Genomic DNA, 16513 nt, shown 5'->3' with positions numbered 1-16513 from the left:
ACTGCATATCAACGTACATTGTTCCCTTTGTCATCGGTATGTTACTTGCCCGAGATTCAATCGTCGTTATCTCAATACCTACTTCAATCTCGTTACTGGTGAGGGAGTCCTGGATAAGGGGGTATCCGGACAGCCGGACTATATACATCATCCGGACTATTGGAGCGTGAAGATACAAGACTCAAGATTCCGTCCCGTGTCCGGAGGGGACTCTCCTTTGCGTGGAAGACAAGCTTGGAGATCCGGATATTGTATTTCCTTCCTTGTAATTGACTCCCTGTAAACCCTAGCCCTCTCCGATGTCTATATAAACCGGAGAGGTTGGTCCTTAGAAGACCGATCACAATTACAATCATAATCATCATAGGCTAGCTTCTAGGGTTTAGCCTCTACGATCTCGTGGTAGATCTACTCTTGTACTACTCATATCGTCAATATTAATCAAGCAGGAAGTAGGGTTTTACCTCCATCGAGAGGGCCCGAACCTGGGTAAACATTGTGTCCCTTGCTTCCTGTTACCATCAGCCTAAGACGCATAGATTCGGACCCCTTACCCGAGATCCGCCGGTTTTGACACCGACATTGGTGCTTTCATTGAGAGTTCCTCTGTGTCGTTGCTGCTAGGCTTGATGGCGCCTCCAATCGTCAACAACGCGGTCCAGGGCGAGACTTTTCTCCCCGAATAGATCTTCTTGTTTGGCAGCTTCGTACTACGGGCCAATTCGCTTGGCCATCTGGAGCAGATCGACAGCTACGCCCCTGGCCACCAGGTCAGGTTCGGAAACTAGAACTACACGGCGGATATTCGCGGAGACTTGATCTTCGAAGGATTCGGGCCTGTGCCAGGAGCACGGGATAGTCGCGATGAGCACGGCTAGACCTGTTGCTGAACGATGTTTGGGATATCACCCCTGCAGTAGCCCCGGACCTAAATCTGGAGCAGGCTGCATCGCCTAAGGACGGAGGGATGGGCCCCGCCCCGCAGGCTGCACACTCATCGGCTGTAGAGCCGAACACAGGCCTCACTTCTGAGGAAGCCTGTAACTCCGGACCCCCGGACTCGTATCCGGTTGTTGGTTCCTGTCTGCACACTCTCGAGCCAGCCGAGCCAGGTTGGGCTCCGTTAATGGAGTTTACCGCTGCGGACATCTTCCAGCACTCGCCCTTTGGCGACATGCTAAACTCATTAAAGTCTCTCTCTTTGTTAGGAGGCTCTTGGCCGAACTATGTCCGACTTGAGTGGGAAGAAGGCGACGAAGGAATTCGTTGCCCACCCACCACCCACTTCATTGCCACGGTCGATGACTTAACCGATGTGTTGGACATCGACTCCGAAGACATCAACGGTATGGATGACGATGCAGGAGAAGAACAGGAACCACCTCTCACGGGGCGGTGGACAGCCACCTCCTCATATGATATATATATATGGTGGATACTCCAAAGGAAACCAATGGCGATGTGGCAACGGAGGATAACCCCTCAGAGAGAAAAACAAAGCATGGGCGTCGTCGACGCCGCTCCAAGCCCCGCCACAGCAATACCGGCCCAGGAGAAGAAAACAATCCGGATGGTGCCGAAGAGGAATACAACCCTGATCAGCCCGCCTTCGAGCAGGCCGAGCAGGAAGATGAGAAGGTCGGCCCAGACGAACAGGCGACGGACGGATATCCGGAGGAGGACAACTACATGCCCCCCTCCGAAGACGAGATTAGCCTCGACGACAACGAGTTCGGCGTGCATGAGGATCCCGTGGAGCAGGACCGCTTCAAGCGTCGGCTTATGGCCACTGCGAGGAGCCTGAAAAAGAAGCAGCAGCCACTCCAGGCTGATCAAGACCTGCTCATAGATAGATGGACTGAAGTCCTGGCAGCCGAGGAATACGGACTCGAGCGCCAAACGGCTGACCGGCCACCCCGTGGCCGGGATAAAATGGGATATTAGCCCGAATACCAGCCCGCACCCCCACGCCAATACACTACGGTCCGGGGCAACAGGCAAGACCTGCAAGATATACAGGAAAACAAAGCAGGACAACCAAGATCGATCTACAGATCGCGGAGGCGCGCCCCAGCACGCGACGATGACCGTCGCGACGGATACACCATAAACAAGTCCGGCCGGGCCGAACACAGCCACCTAGACCAATTCAAACTGTGTAGACTCATAGCCCGGCACAGAGGCACCGCACACCCCCTCTGCTTCACTGACGAAGTGATGGATCATGAATTCCCAGAAGGGTTCAAACCCGTAAACATCGAATCATACGATGGCACAACAGACCCCGCAGTATGGATCGAAGATTTCCTTCTCCACATTCACATGGCCCGCGGAGACGATCTACATGCCATCAAGTATCTTCCCCTTAAGCTCAAAGGACCAGCCCGGCACTGCCTAAACAGCCTGCTAGCAAATTCCATTGACAGTTGGGAAAACCTGGAAGACGCATTCCTCGACAACCTCCAGGGCACATATGTGCGACCACCAGACACCGATGACTTGAGCCACATTACTCAACAGCCCGGGGAGTCAGCTAGGAAATTCTGGACTCGGTTCCTAACTAAAAAGAACCAAATAGTCGACTGTCCGGACGCCGAAGCACTGGCGGCTTTTAAGCATAATATCCGTGACGAATGGCTCGCCCGACACCTCGGCCAGGAAAAACCCAAGTCCATGGCATCTCTCACAACACTAATGACCTGCTTTTGCGCGGGCGAGGACAGCTGGTTGTCTCGCAGCAGCACCACGCCACATTCCGGCACTTCGGATGTCCGCGACAATAACGGCAAGCCACGACGCAACAGACATAAGCTACGGAAAAACAGCGACAACACTGAAGACACGGCAGTAAACGCCGGATTCAGCGGATCCAAGTCTAGTCAGTGGAAGAAGCCGTTCAAAAGAAACAATCAGGGACCGTCTAGTCTGGACCGTATACTGGAGCGCTCGTGCCAAATTCATGGCACCCCGGACAAGCTGGCCAACCACACCAAGAGAGACTGCTGGGTGTTCAAACAGGCCGGCAAAATAAACACTGAAAACAAGGACAAGGGGCCGTACAACGACGATGACGAAGAGCCCCGGCGTCCGAACACGGGGGGACAGAAGAAATTCGCCCCCAGGTGAAAACGGTCAACATGATCTACGCCACTCACATTCCCAAGCGGGAACGGAAGCGAGCACTACGGGACATCTATGCGATGGAGCCAGTCGCCCCCAAATTCAACCCATGGTCAGCTTGTCCGATCACCTTTGATCATAGGGATCACCCTACTAGCATCTGTTACGGCGGCTCAACCGCATTGGTCCTAGACCCAATCATCGATAGATTCCACCTCACGCGAGTCCTTATGGACGGCGGTAGCAGCCTGAACCTGCTTTATCAGGACACAGTGCGCAAAATGGGCATCGACCTTCAAGGATCAAGCCCACCAAAACCACCTTTAAAAGTGTAATTCCTGGAGTAGAGGCCCGTTGTACGGGCTCTATTACATTGGAAGTGGTCTTCAGATCTCCGGATAACTTCCGAAGCGAAGAGTTAGTCTTCGATATCGTCCCTTTTCGCAGTGGTTACCATGCCCTGCTCGGACGAACCGCATTCGCTAGATTCAATGCGGTACCACACTATGCATAGCTCAAGCTCAAGATGCCAGGACCGTGCGGGGTCATAACAGACAACGGAAACATGGACCGCTCTCTCCGAATAGAAGAGCATACTGCAGCCCTCGCGGCGGAAGTACAATGCGGCCTTCTCCGACAAACCACCAATCCGGCGACAGCAACTTCGAGCACCATCAAAAGAGTTCGGAGCACCCCGCAACAGGATCACCAGGCACGCCAAGAGCGCGACTAGCAGTCCGGCCTCTGCTCAAGCCCCATCAAAGCGGCATTCGTGCCACACGTACACAATTACGCACTCAAAATACCATGGGCATAGGCGGAGGCGCAGCAATGACTCACTCGACAGTGCGGTATCACCGCAGCATACCTTCATAACCTTACCTTTTTATCTTTCAGGACATTGCTTTAGGGCAGCCTCTTCAGAAGAGCCGGAATGACGAACTTGCATAGGAGAGGAAACCAAGGAGGCAACAGGCTTTGGGCACAAAAGGAAATGCACAGGTGGAATCTGTTCACGATTTTTATACCTGTTTTATATACCTACATGCAGCCTGCCCTTGGATAGGACATATTAAATAGTCCTATTTACTTCTGCCTAAACGCACCCATTGTAAACATACGCTTAAACGTATTATTCATCAATGGGAGATAATATATAGCGTCAGCTCATTATTCCTATTTGCGCATGTTTTTTGCAAATATTTATTTAATATCGCATTCGTACACCTTGGTACGATCAGTTTGCCAGGGGCTTCTTATGGCGACTCACAATATGGCAAAACAAGTCCGAACACTTTCAACAGTGCGGCACCCCGAACTTATAGCACTATATGCATCAGCTCCGAATCACGTCTTGGGTCAATAGTTAGGTTTGCCCGGCTCCCTTTTTTTGGTAGCGTAGGGAGTACTACTGCGATTGTGTCCCTGTTCTTCCGGACGAGCACCTCAGTAGAGAAAGCCGAAAACTGACCGGCATGATGCGGCGAGAGCTGGTCGCTGTTCGAGAGGTCTTAAAATCCTTAAAGATTTTTTCCGCTTTAGGCAATGAATCGGCATCAACCGATTTAGGCGTATATAGCGCCCCAATTCGGCCTTCCAAATTCTAGGGGCTTCGCCGAAATTTAAAATTATAGACTTCTATGGCTAAGTGAAAGTTATAAAGCCGCATAGTCCGATTGCCTTGTTCGCTGTGCCGGATACCTCCTTAAGGGACCAAACATTTGGATAAAGAGTATCCGAGTTTTTCCAGGAACACCCCAGTACTAGTTGCGTGGGGGCGGAAGCCGACGACTGGCCTACTTTCAGTATTCTATAAACAGCCGCACAGAAGGTAATATTTTAAATCAAACAGTGCTACATAGCACAAGTAACTTCGTCTTTAAATTACAACAGCGGCAGAGGTACATTTAGTCAAAGATCTTGTCCTTGGTACATTCATCGGCCACGAGACGAGCACCCTTCATAACGCCATCATAGTACTTCTCGGGATGGCGATGCGCCCTACCCTCCGGCGACCCATCCTTCACCAGCTTCTCCACATCCAGCTTGCCCCAATGCACCTTCGCGCGGGCAAAGGCCCGACAGGCACCCTCAATGCAAATGGATCGCTTGATAACTTCAAGCCGCGGACAGGCATTCACCATCCGCTTGATCAGGCCGAAGTAGCTAGTGGGAAGGGGCTCACCAGGCCACATCCGGACTATGAAATCTTTCATATCCACTTCGGCCATCCTGTGGAGTTCGACCAACTGCTTCAGTTGGTCACTGAGAGGCATCGGGTGTTCGGCCCGAGCATACTGGGACCAGAACAGCTTCTCCTTGGAGCTCCCCTCCTCGGCACAGTAGAACTCCGTGGCGTCTGAGACGCTGCGTGGCAGATCTGCGAATGCCCCTGGAGAGCCCCGAATTCGGGTAAGTAAAAGAAACGCCTCCTCCACATGTCTGCTTTGCAAAAAGAATGTCTTACCCGCCACTATCTTCTTGGCCGCCTGGATTTCCTGCTGTGCCTTGTCGGCTTCGGCCTTGGCATCTTTCATACTCGCAAGGGCCTTCGCAAGCTCGACCTCTTTCATCTTCAGATCGTGCTCCATGGACTCAAACTTTTTGCTGAGGTCCCGGAGCTCTTGTTGTACCTCGCCCACTCTAGCACTTTGCTTTTCGCGCTCCTTGAATTCCAAGGCTGCCTTATCTTCGGCCTCGGACAACGCTTTCTTCAGGGAAGCCACTTCGGTGGTGGCCCCTGTTACACAGTCACGATGCTTCATTGTTAGACTAATCGATTTTATCCATCCTTAAATACATAAGAGCGGGGAATCACTCACCTTTCTTCTCTTCGAGCTGCCTCTTCGTGAGGTCGAGCTATCCCTGCGCCTGCTCCAGGTCTCGCTTTAGTTCGGCGACGGCAAGCAGCACAGCCTGCTCATTCACATGCACATTTACTATTAGACTCCTGCGGATTATAATTGAGCCTCCATTTGGCTTTTCTTTCCGAACACCAAACAGAGTATCAGGGGCTACTACCTATCGGGTGGTAATTTCACACATTTTTTACTTACCTCAAAGCCTGTTAGGAGGCTGGTGCAAGCTTCGGGTAGTCCGCTTTTGGCGAACAAAACCTTCTGAATCACCACACTCATAAGAGTACGGTGCTCTTCATCCATGGAAGCACCTCGAAGCACTTCCAGCAGACAATCTGACGCCTCGGGTGTAGCGGAAGTCCTCAGCACGGACGGCTCGCCCTCCCTAACGAGGGGCTGCCCGCCTGAGTCCGAAACCGTTGGGGGTTCCGGAACAGTTTTTGGCTGAGAGCCCGGCCTACCGCGGCTCTTGTCGACACGATCCGCGGGGATCTTGAACCCCACATGTCCGACATCTGGAGCTTCGCCTTGAGGCGTCTCCAGAGTCACCTCCCCCCACTCTGGGAGCCTTCGGGACAACACCTCCGTGTCATCCGCGGGTTGAGGAGTAGTGGCCGTCGGGAGCGAGTTCATCGCTGAATCGCTCAGGGACCCATTTGAAGACGATACCTCGGGATGAGCCCTGGCCGGACTGCATATATGTTTGGTGTTATAAAAGGACTATGAAGTAAAATCACGATAGAGTGTGGATACTGACGATCGCGCTAGGGGCTTCCCCATGGGTTGCCAGCCCTCCTCGCTATGGGCGGCCGTGGTGGAGTAGTCCGAAAGGGACACCTTTCCCATCTTGGACGTCCCAGCCTCCCCCTCCGGGGCGGCTTTCCTCTTTTTCTCCTCCCCAGTGCGGGGAGGTAGAGTTTCTTCTTGCTTCCCCCACCTCCGCAGGAGGAATCTGCCTCGTCGTCGTTAGACGACGTGGGTATGACGGCGTTGCGCCGGGGGCCTTTCCCGGCCCCCTGGTCCACTTTCTCAGGCCCCTCGTCCTCTCCGGATGGGGTGGCCCCTTCTTCTTCTTCCTCCCCTTCGGGGGAGGAGTGTGCCTTGTCGTCTTCAGACGAGGCTTTCGGCACAACCTTACGCCGGAGACCCTTTGGGATCCCTGAGGCCTTGTTTTCGGCCTTCTTCTCCAGCACCTTGTAGGGCGCCAGGACTAGCATCTCCATCAGGAGAGCATCAGTTGGGCCTTCTGGCAGCGGAGCCGGATAGTCAAGCCGCTCTGATGTCTCCACATAATCCTGATTAAGTATGCACAATTACTTAAGACTCCCCCGCAAATATACTGGGAAGAGCTGACTCCGGTGGTAGTCAGAAAACTCACTGCACTAGGAGGCCGCGCAGCGTGAAGTCCACGGTCCTCGGATGTGGGAGGAGGTACTTCGGAGGCCTTGCACAACGCCTTCCATGCTTCTTTATGCGTCATGCTGTAGAGCCTCCGAAGCGTCTGGTGTTCGGCCGGGACGAACTCCCACAAGTTAAACGCCCGCCTTTGGCACGGAAGAATCCGGTGAACGAGCATGACCTGGATCACATTGACAACCTTGATGTTCTTGTCCTTCATGCTCTTGATGCAGATTTGGAGCCCGGTCAGCCCTGTAGGTTCGCCCTAGGCCAGGCCCTTCTTTTCCTAGGAGGTGAGCCGCATGGGGGTTCAGGATCGGAACTCAGGGGCCGCTGCCCAGTTGGCACCACGCGGCTCGGTGATGTAGAACCACCCCGACTGCCACCCTTTCACAATCTCCGCAAAGGAGCCGTCAAGCCAGGTGACATTAGGCATCTTGCCCACCATGGCCCCTCTGCACTCCGCTTGCCGGCCTCTCACGATCTTCGGCTTCATGCAGAAGATTTGTAGTCACAGGCCGAAGTGAGGCTTGATGCGGAGGAAGGCCTCTCATACGACGATGAACGCCGAGATGTTGAGGACGAAATTTGGGGCTAGATCATGGAAATCTAGCCCGTAGTAGAACATGAGCCCGCGGACGAAGGGATGAAGTGGAAATCCCAGTCCACGGACGAAGTGGGCGACGAACACGACCCTTTCGTGGGGTTCCGGGGTTGGAATGGCCTGCCCTTTGTCCAGTAGCCGGTGCGCGATGTCTGTGGCCAAGTATCCGGCCGCCCGAAGATTCGCGATATGCTTCTCTTTCACGGTGGAGGCCACCCACTTGCCTCCTGCTCCGGACATGTTTACCTGTGCAGAGAAGACTTGGGCTAGGGCGCTGGAGCTCGAGGGGGCAAAGGAAGGCAAAGGAGGAAGTAGGCGTGGGTAAAAATGGGGAACTCTTATCCCTTTATAAGAGGCGACGAAAGCGGTGCGCCTCCCCACTTGCCCGTTGAGAATCGCTTACTTCCCAAGCGCCACGATTGATGGCGTGGTGGGATTACCCATACCCATATTGATGAGAATCCCGTGATAAGGGGACACGATCTCTGCTTTGACAAGACGTGTCAAGGAAACCTCCTCGCAATGTGCGCTGTGGCTGGTTGTGGGAAAACGGTTCGAATAATGACCCGACCGTAATGACATATCATGTCGTCTAAAAAGTTGTCAGCAGATTGCATTTGTGAAATATCATTCTCTCTACGGAGGTATGTGAAGATCATTTTGCGGATCCGGACACGGTTTAAGTGTTCAATAATTATCTTGGAGCATTCGGAGAAGGAACCTGCCTTGCAATGCCAAAGACAAGACTACGCGCCGGACTCATCATCATTGAAGCCTGGTTCAGGGGCTACTGAGGGAGTCCTGGATAAGGGGGTATCCGGACAGCCGGACTATGTACATCGTCCAGACTATTGGAGCATGAAGATACAAGACTCAAGATTCCGTCCCGTGTCCGGAGGGGACTCTCCTTTGCGTGGAAGACAAGCTTGGCGATCCGGATATTGTATTTCCTTCCTTGTAACCGACTCCATGTAAACCCTAGCACTCTCCGGTGTCTATATAAACCGGAGACGTTGGTTCTTAGAAGACCGATCACAATTACAATCATAATCATCATAGGCTAGCTTCTTGGATTTAGCCTCTACAATCTCATGGTAGATCTACTCTTGTACTACTCATATCCTCAATATTAATCAAGCAGGAAGTAGGGTTTTACCTCCATCGAGAGGGCCTGAACCTGGGTAAACATTGTGTCCCTTGCTTCCTGTTACCATCAGCCTAAGACGCATAGATCAGGACCCCCTACTCAAGATCCGCCGGTTTTGACACCGACAACCGGCAAGTCTCTTTACTCGTTACGTAATGCATCATCCCATAACTAACTCATTAGCTACATTGCTTGCAAGGCTTATAGTGATGTGCATTACCGAGAGGGCCCAGAGATACCTCTCTGACAATCGGAGTGACAAATCCTAATCTCAAGATACGTCAACTCAACAAGTACCTTCGGAGACACCTATAGAGCACCTTTATAATCACCCAGTTACGTTGTGATGTTTGGTAGCACACAAAGTGTTCCTTCGGTAAATGGGAGTTACATAATCTCATAGTCATAGGAACATGCATAAGTCATGAAGAAAGCAATAGCAACATACTAAACGATAAAGTGCTAAGCTAACGGAATGGGTCAAGTCAATCACATCATTCTCCTAATGATGTGATCCCGTTAGTCAAATGACAACTCATGTCTATGGTTAGGAAACTTAACCATGTTTGATTCACGAGCTAGTCAAGTAAAGGCATACTAGTGACACTCTGTTTGTCTATGTATTCACACATGTATTATGTTTCCGGGTAATACAATTCTAGCATGGATAATAAACATTTATCATGATATGAGGAAATAAATAATAACTTTATTATTTCCTCTAGGGCATATTTCCTTCAGTCTCTCACTTGCACTAGAGTCAATAATCTAGATTACACAGTAATGAATCTAACACCCATGGAGCTTTGGTGCTGATCATGTTTCGCTCGTGGAAGAGGCTTAGTCAATGGGTCTGCAACATTCAGATCCGTATATATCTTGCAAATTTCTATGTCTCCCACCTGGACTTGGTCCCTGATGGAATTCAAGCGTCTCTTGATGTGCTTGGTTCTCTTGTGAAATCTGGATTCCTTTGCCAAGGCAATTGCACCAGTATTGTAACAAAAGATTTTCATTGGACCCGATGCACTAGGTATGACACCTAGATCAGATATGAACTCCTTCATCCAGACTACTTCATTTGCTGCTTCCGAAGCAGATATGTACTCCGCTTCACATATAGATCCCGCCACGACGCTTTGTTTAGAACTACACCAACTGATAGCTCCACCGTTCAATATAAACATGTATCCAGTTTGCGATTTAGAATCATCCAGATCAGTGTCAAAGCTTGCATCGACGTAACCATTTACAACTAGCTCTTTGTTACCTCCATAAACGAGAAACATATCCTTAGTCTTTTTCAGGTATTTCAGGATTTCTTAACCGCTGTCCAGTGATCCACTCCTAGATTACTTTGGTACCTCCTTGCTAAACTAATAGCAAGGCACACATCAGGTCTGGTACACAGCATTGCATACATGATAGAGCCTATGGCTGAAGCATAGGGAACTTCTTTCATTTTCTCTCTATCTTCTAAAGTGGTCGGGCATTGAGTCTGGTTCAATTTCATACCTTATATTTCAGGCAAGACCCTTTCTTTGCTTGATCCATTTTGAACTTTTTCAAAACTTTATCAAGGTATGTACTTTGTGAAAGTCCAATTAAGCATCTTGATCTATCTCTATAGATCTTGATGCCCAATATATAAGCAGCTTCAAAGAGGTCTTTCATTGAAAAACTTTTATTCAAGTATCCTTTTATGCTATTCAAAATTTTTATATCATTTCCAATCAATAATATGTCGTCCACATATAATATTAGAAATGCTACAGAGCTCCCACTCACTTTATTGTAAATACAGGCTTCTCCAAAAGTCTGTATAAAACCATATGCTTTGGTCACACTATCAAAGCGTTTATTCCAACTCCGAGAGGCTTGCACCAGTCCATAAATGGATCGCTGGAGCTTGCACACTTTGTTAGCACCCTTTGGATCGACAAAATCTTCTAGTTGCATCATATACAACTCTTCTTCCAGAAATCCATTCAGGAATGCAATTTTGACATCCATTTGCCAAATTTCATAATCATAAAATGTGGCAATTGCTAACATGATTCGGACAGACTTAAGCATCGCTACGGGTGAGAAAGTCTCATCGTAGTCAACCCCTTGAACTTGTCGAAAACCTTTTGCAACAAGTCGAGCTTTGTAGACAGTAACATTACCATCAACGTCAGTCTTTTTCTTGAAGATCCATTTATTCTCGATGGCTTGCCGATCATCGGGCAAGTCAACCAAAGTCCATAGTTTGTTCTCATACATGGATCCCATCTCAGATTTCATGGCCTCAAGCCATTTTGCGGAATCTGGGCTCATCATTGCTTCCTCATAGTTCATAGGTTCGCCATGGTCAAGTAACATGACCTCCAGAATAGGATTACCATACCACTCTGGCGCGGATCTTACTTTGGCTGACCTACGAGGTTCGGTAGTAACTTGATCTGAAGTTTCATGATCAACATCATTAGCTTCCTCACTAATTGGTGTAGTCATCACAGGAACCGGTTTTTGTGATGAACTATTTTCCAATAAAGGAGCAGGTACAGTTACCTCATCAAGTTCTACTTTCCTCCCACTCACTTCTTTCGAGAGAAACTCCTTCTCTAGAAAGGATGCATTCTTGGCAACGAATGTCTTGCCTACGGATCTATGATAGAAGGTGTACCCAACAGTTTCCTTTGGGTATCCTATGAAGACACATTTCTCCGATTTGGGTTCGAGCTTATCAGGTTGAAGTTTTTTCACATAAGCATCGCAGCCCAAAACTTTAAGAAACGACAACTTTGGTTTCTTGCCAAACCACAGTTCATAAGGCGTCATCTCAACGGATTTTAATGGTGCCCTATTTAACGTGAATGCAGCCGTCTCTAAAGCATAACCCCAAAATGATAGCGGTAAATCAGTAGGAGACATCATAGATCGCACCATATCTAGTAAAGTACAATTATGACATTCGGATACACCATTACGCTGTGGTGTTCCAGGTGGCGTGAGTTGCGAAACTATTACGCATTGCTTCAAATGTAGACCAAACTCGTAACTCAAATATTCTCCTCCACAATCAGATTGTAGAAACTTTATTTTCTTGTTATGATGATTTTCAACTTCACTCTAAAATTCTTTGAACTTTTCAAATGTTTCAGACTTATGTTTCATTAAGTAGATATACCCATATATTCTCAAATCATGTGTGAAGGTGAGAAAATAACGATACCCGCTGCGAGCCTCAACATTCATTGGACCACATATATCAGTATGTATGATATCCAATAAATTAGTTGCTCGCTTCATAGTTCCAGAGAACGGCGTTTTAGTCATCTTGCCCATGAGGCATGGTTCGCAAGTACCAAGTGATTCATAATCAAGTGATTCCAAAAGTCCATCAGTATGGAGTTTCTTCATGCGCTTTACACCAATATGACCCAAACAGTAGTGCCACAAATAAGTTGCACTATCATTATCAACTCTGCATCTTTTGGCTTCAACATTGTGAATATGTGTGTCACTACTATCGAGATTCATCAAAAATAGACCACTCTTTAAGGGTGCATGACCATAAAAGATATTATTCATATAAATAGAACAACCATTATTCTCATATTTAAATGAATAACCGTCTCGCATCAAACAAGATCCAGATATAATGTTCATGCTCAACGCTGGCACCAAATAACAATTATTTAGGTCTAGAACTAATCCCCAAGGTAGATGTAGAGGTAGCGTGCCGATGGCGATCACATCGACTTTGGAACCATTTCCCACGCGCATCGTCACCTCGTCCTTAGCCAGTGTCTGCTTAGTCCATAGCCCCTGTTTCGAGTTGCAAATATTAGCAACAGAACTAGTATCAAATACCCAGGTGCTACTGCGAGCTCTGGTAAGGTACACATCAATAACATGTATATCACATATACCTTTGTTCACCTTGCCATCCTTCTTATCCGCCAAATACTTGGGGCAGTTCCGCTTCGAGTGTCCAGTCTGCTTGCAGTAGAAGCACTCAGTTTCAGGCTTAGGTCCAGACTTGGGTTTCTTCTCTTGAGCAGCAACTTGTGTGCCGTTCTTCTTGGAGTTCCCCTTCTGCTTCCCTTTACCCTTTTTCTTGAAACTGGTGGTCTTATTGACCATCAACACTTGATGCTCCTTCTTGATTTCTACCTCCGCAGCTTTTAGCATTGCGAAGAGCTCGGGAATAGTCTTGTTCATCCTTTGCATATTATAATTCATCACAAAGCTCTTATAGCTTGGTGACAGTGAGTGAAGAATTCTGTCAATGACACTATCATCCGGAAGATTAACTCCCAGTTGAATCAAGTGATTGCAATACCCAGACATTTTGAGTATATGTTCACTGTCAGAACCATTCTCCTCCATCTTGCAGCTGTAGAACTTATTGGAGACTTCATATCTCTCAATCCGGGCATTTGCTTGAAATATTAACTTCAACTCCTGGAACATCTCATATGCTCCATGACGTTCAAAACATCGTTGAAGTCCCGGTTCTAAGTCGTAAAGCATGGCACACTGAACTATCGAGTAGTCATCAACACGCGACCGCCAGGCATTCACAATGTCTGCAGTTGCTGGCGCAGGTGGTACACCTAGTGGTGCTTCCAGGACATAACTTTTCTTTACAGCAATGAGGATAATCCTCAAGTTACGGACCTAATCCGTGTATTTGCTACCATCATCTTTCAACTTTGCTTTCTCAAGGAACACACTAAAATTCAACCGAACAACAACACGGGCCATCTATCTACAACAAACATAGACAAGCAAAATACTATCAGTTACTAAGTTCATGTTAAATTTAAGTTCAATTAATCATATTACTTAAGAACTCCCACTTAGATAGACATCCCTCTAATCATCTAAGTGATCACGTGATTCAAATCAACTAAACCATAACTGATCATCATGTGAAATGGATTAGTTATCAATGGTGAACATCACTATGTTGATCATATCTACTATATGATTCACGCTCGACCTTTCGGTCTCAGTGTTCCGAGGCCATATCTGCATATGCTAGGCTCGCCAAGTTTAACCTGAGTATTTTGCGTGTGCAAAACTGGCTTGCACCCGTTGTCGATGGACGTAGAGCTTATCACACCCGATCATCACGTGGTGTCTGGGCACGACGAACTTTGGCAACCGTGCATACTCTGGGAGAACACCTTTATCTTGAAATTTAGTGAGAGATCATCTTATAATGCTACCGTCAATCAAAGCAAGATAATATGCATAAAAGATAAACATCACACGCAGTCAATACAAGTGATATGATATGGCCATCATCATCTTGTGCTTGTGATCTTCATCTCCGAAGCACCGTCATGATCATCATCGTCACTGACGCGACACCTTGATCTCCATCGTAGCATTGTTGTTGTCTCGCGAACTATTGCTTCTACGACTATCGCTACCGCTTAGTGATAAAGTAAAGCAATTACAGGGCGATTGCATTGCATACAATAAAGCGACAACAATATGGCTCCTGCCAGTTGCCGATAACTCGGTTACAAAACATGATCATCTCATACAATAAAATATAGCATCACGTCTTGACCATATCACATCACAACATGCCTGTCGGTGTCAAAACCGGCGGATCTCGGGTAGGGGGTCCCAAACTGTGCGTCTAGGCGGATGGTAACAGGAGACGAGGGACACGATGTTTTACCCAGGTTCGGGCCCTCTCGATGGAGGTAAAACCCTACGTCCTGCTTGATTAATATTGATGATATGGGTAGTACAAGAGTGGATCTACCACGAGATCAAGGAGGCTAAACCCTTAAGCTAGCATATGGTATGATTGTTGTAATGTATGTTGTCCTACGGACTAAAGCCCTCCGGTTTATATAGACACCGGAGGAGGCTAGGGTTACACAGAGTCGGTTACAATGGTAGGAGATCTACGTATCCGTATTTCCAAGCTTGCCTTCCACGCCAAGGAAAGTCCCATCCGGACACGGGACGGAGTCTTCAATCTTGTATCTTCGTAGTCTTGGAGTCCGGCGGACGATGATAGTCCGGCTGTCCGGACACCCCCTAGTCCAGGACTCCCTCAGTAGCCCCCGAACCAGGCTTCAATGACGATAAGTCTAGCGCGTATATAGTCTTCGGCGTTGCAAGGCGGGTTCTCCCTTCAAGTTCCATGTACCTGCCGAACAGTGTCCGGCTTTATCATAAATACTGTGTTTCTCGGCTTCTATGCCCAATAATGGTCTTTTCCACGTGTCGCATGAATGCGAAAAGCCAGGGTGCCTTTTTATGTTTCACCCCCTAGTCGTGCGAGTCGTTCACCTACAAAAGAGGCAAAAATCCAGATCCAAACCACACCATCCTCCTCCTGCGAATAGTTCATCGGAGCACCCTTGACCTAAAAATCCATTCCATCATGGACCGTCGACGGGGTTCCTCTTCTCGCGCTCCCAGCCCACCGCCAGGGGATTGGAGGAGGTGCTCTATTCCGCACAACGAGCTAGCGAAGCTCCAAGCGGGGGGATATCTCCCTCCGGCCTTCATGGTCCCAGTCCGAGCCGGACTGGTCACTTATCAAGGTGGGAGGCAAGCGGAGGCTACCCCATGCCCCAATAAAGGGGAGTGAGTATGCTTCGTCCCTTATCTGACAAGGGGACTCGGATTCCCAATACATCCGTTCCTCCGCGGGCTCCTGGAGTTCTACGGACTCCAGCTCCACCACCTCACGCCCGCCTCTGTCCTGCATATCACGGGCTACGTAGCTCTTTGCGAGCTATTCCTGGGCATTGAGCCCCATTTTGCATTGTGGAAGAGGCTGTTCTGCCTCGTACCCCGTTCCCACGAGGGATCCATATACCAAGTGGGCGGCGCCGAAATATGGCGCATTGCCGGGACCGGATACCCATCCGGTACTCCCAAGAAGGCGTCCGAAGACTAGCCTTCAGAGTGGTTTTATATAGGAGACGCTCCGCTGCTGGACCCAGTCCGGATTGGCCTCCCGGAGTTTAGTGCTGCTCCTCTAAAGAAACGCCTCAGCTGGCGCCCACGGAGCCCCCGATTGGAGGAAGACAAGAGCGTCCATTACTTGATGGGCCGAATAAGATTAATGGCCCATTTTGGTTTGACCATGATCGGAGTCATGGCGACATGCATCATGCGGGGGGTACAACCATTACAATATAGAGGCCACCCCATGTGGGATTTCAACGGGGAAGACGATGCCACCCGTCATGGCCGCGAAGGGCCGGATTCGACCGAGGATCTGGTGCAGATCCTGTCCAGCCTATACAAGGGGGAGAAGGAGGACTTCCTTCGAACGAACCCTTTGAATGGGTTTTCCATGAACAACCCTAGGGGCTGGGTAAGCAAACACTTTTAAGGGCTCAACCCATGCTTTCG

The sequence above is a fragment of the Triticum dicoccoides genome, chromosome 5B (assembly GCF_002162155.2).
Source record: "Triticum dicoccoides isolate Atlit2015 ecotype Zavitan chromosome 5B, WEW_v2.0, whole genome shotgun sequence".
Classification (NCBI taxonomy): Eukaryota; Viridiplantae; Streptophyta; class Magnoliopsida; order Poales; family Poaceae; genus Triticum; species Triticum dicoccoides.
Note: the sequence above shows the minus strand (reverse complement) of the source record.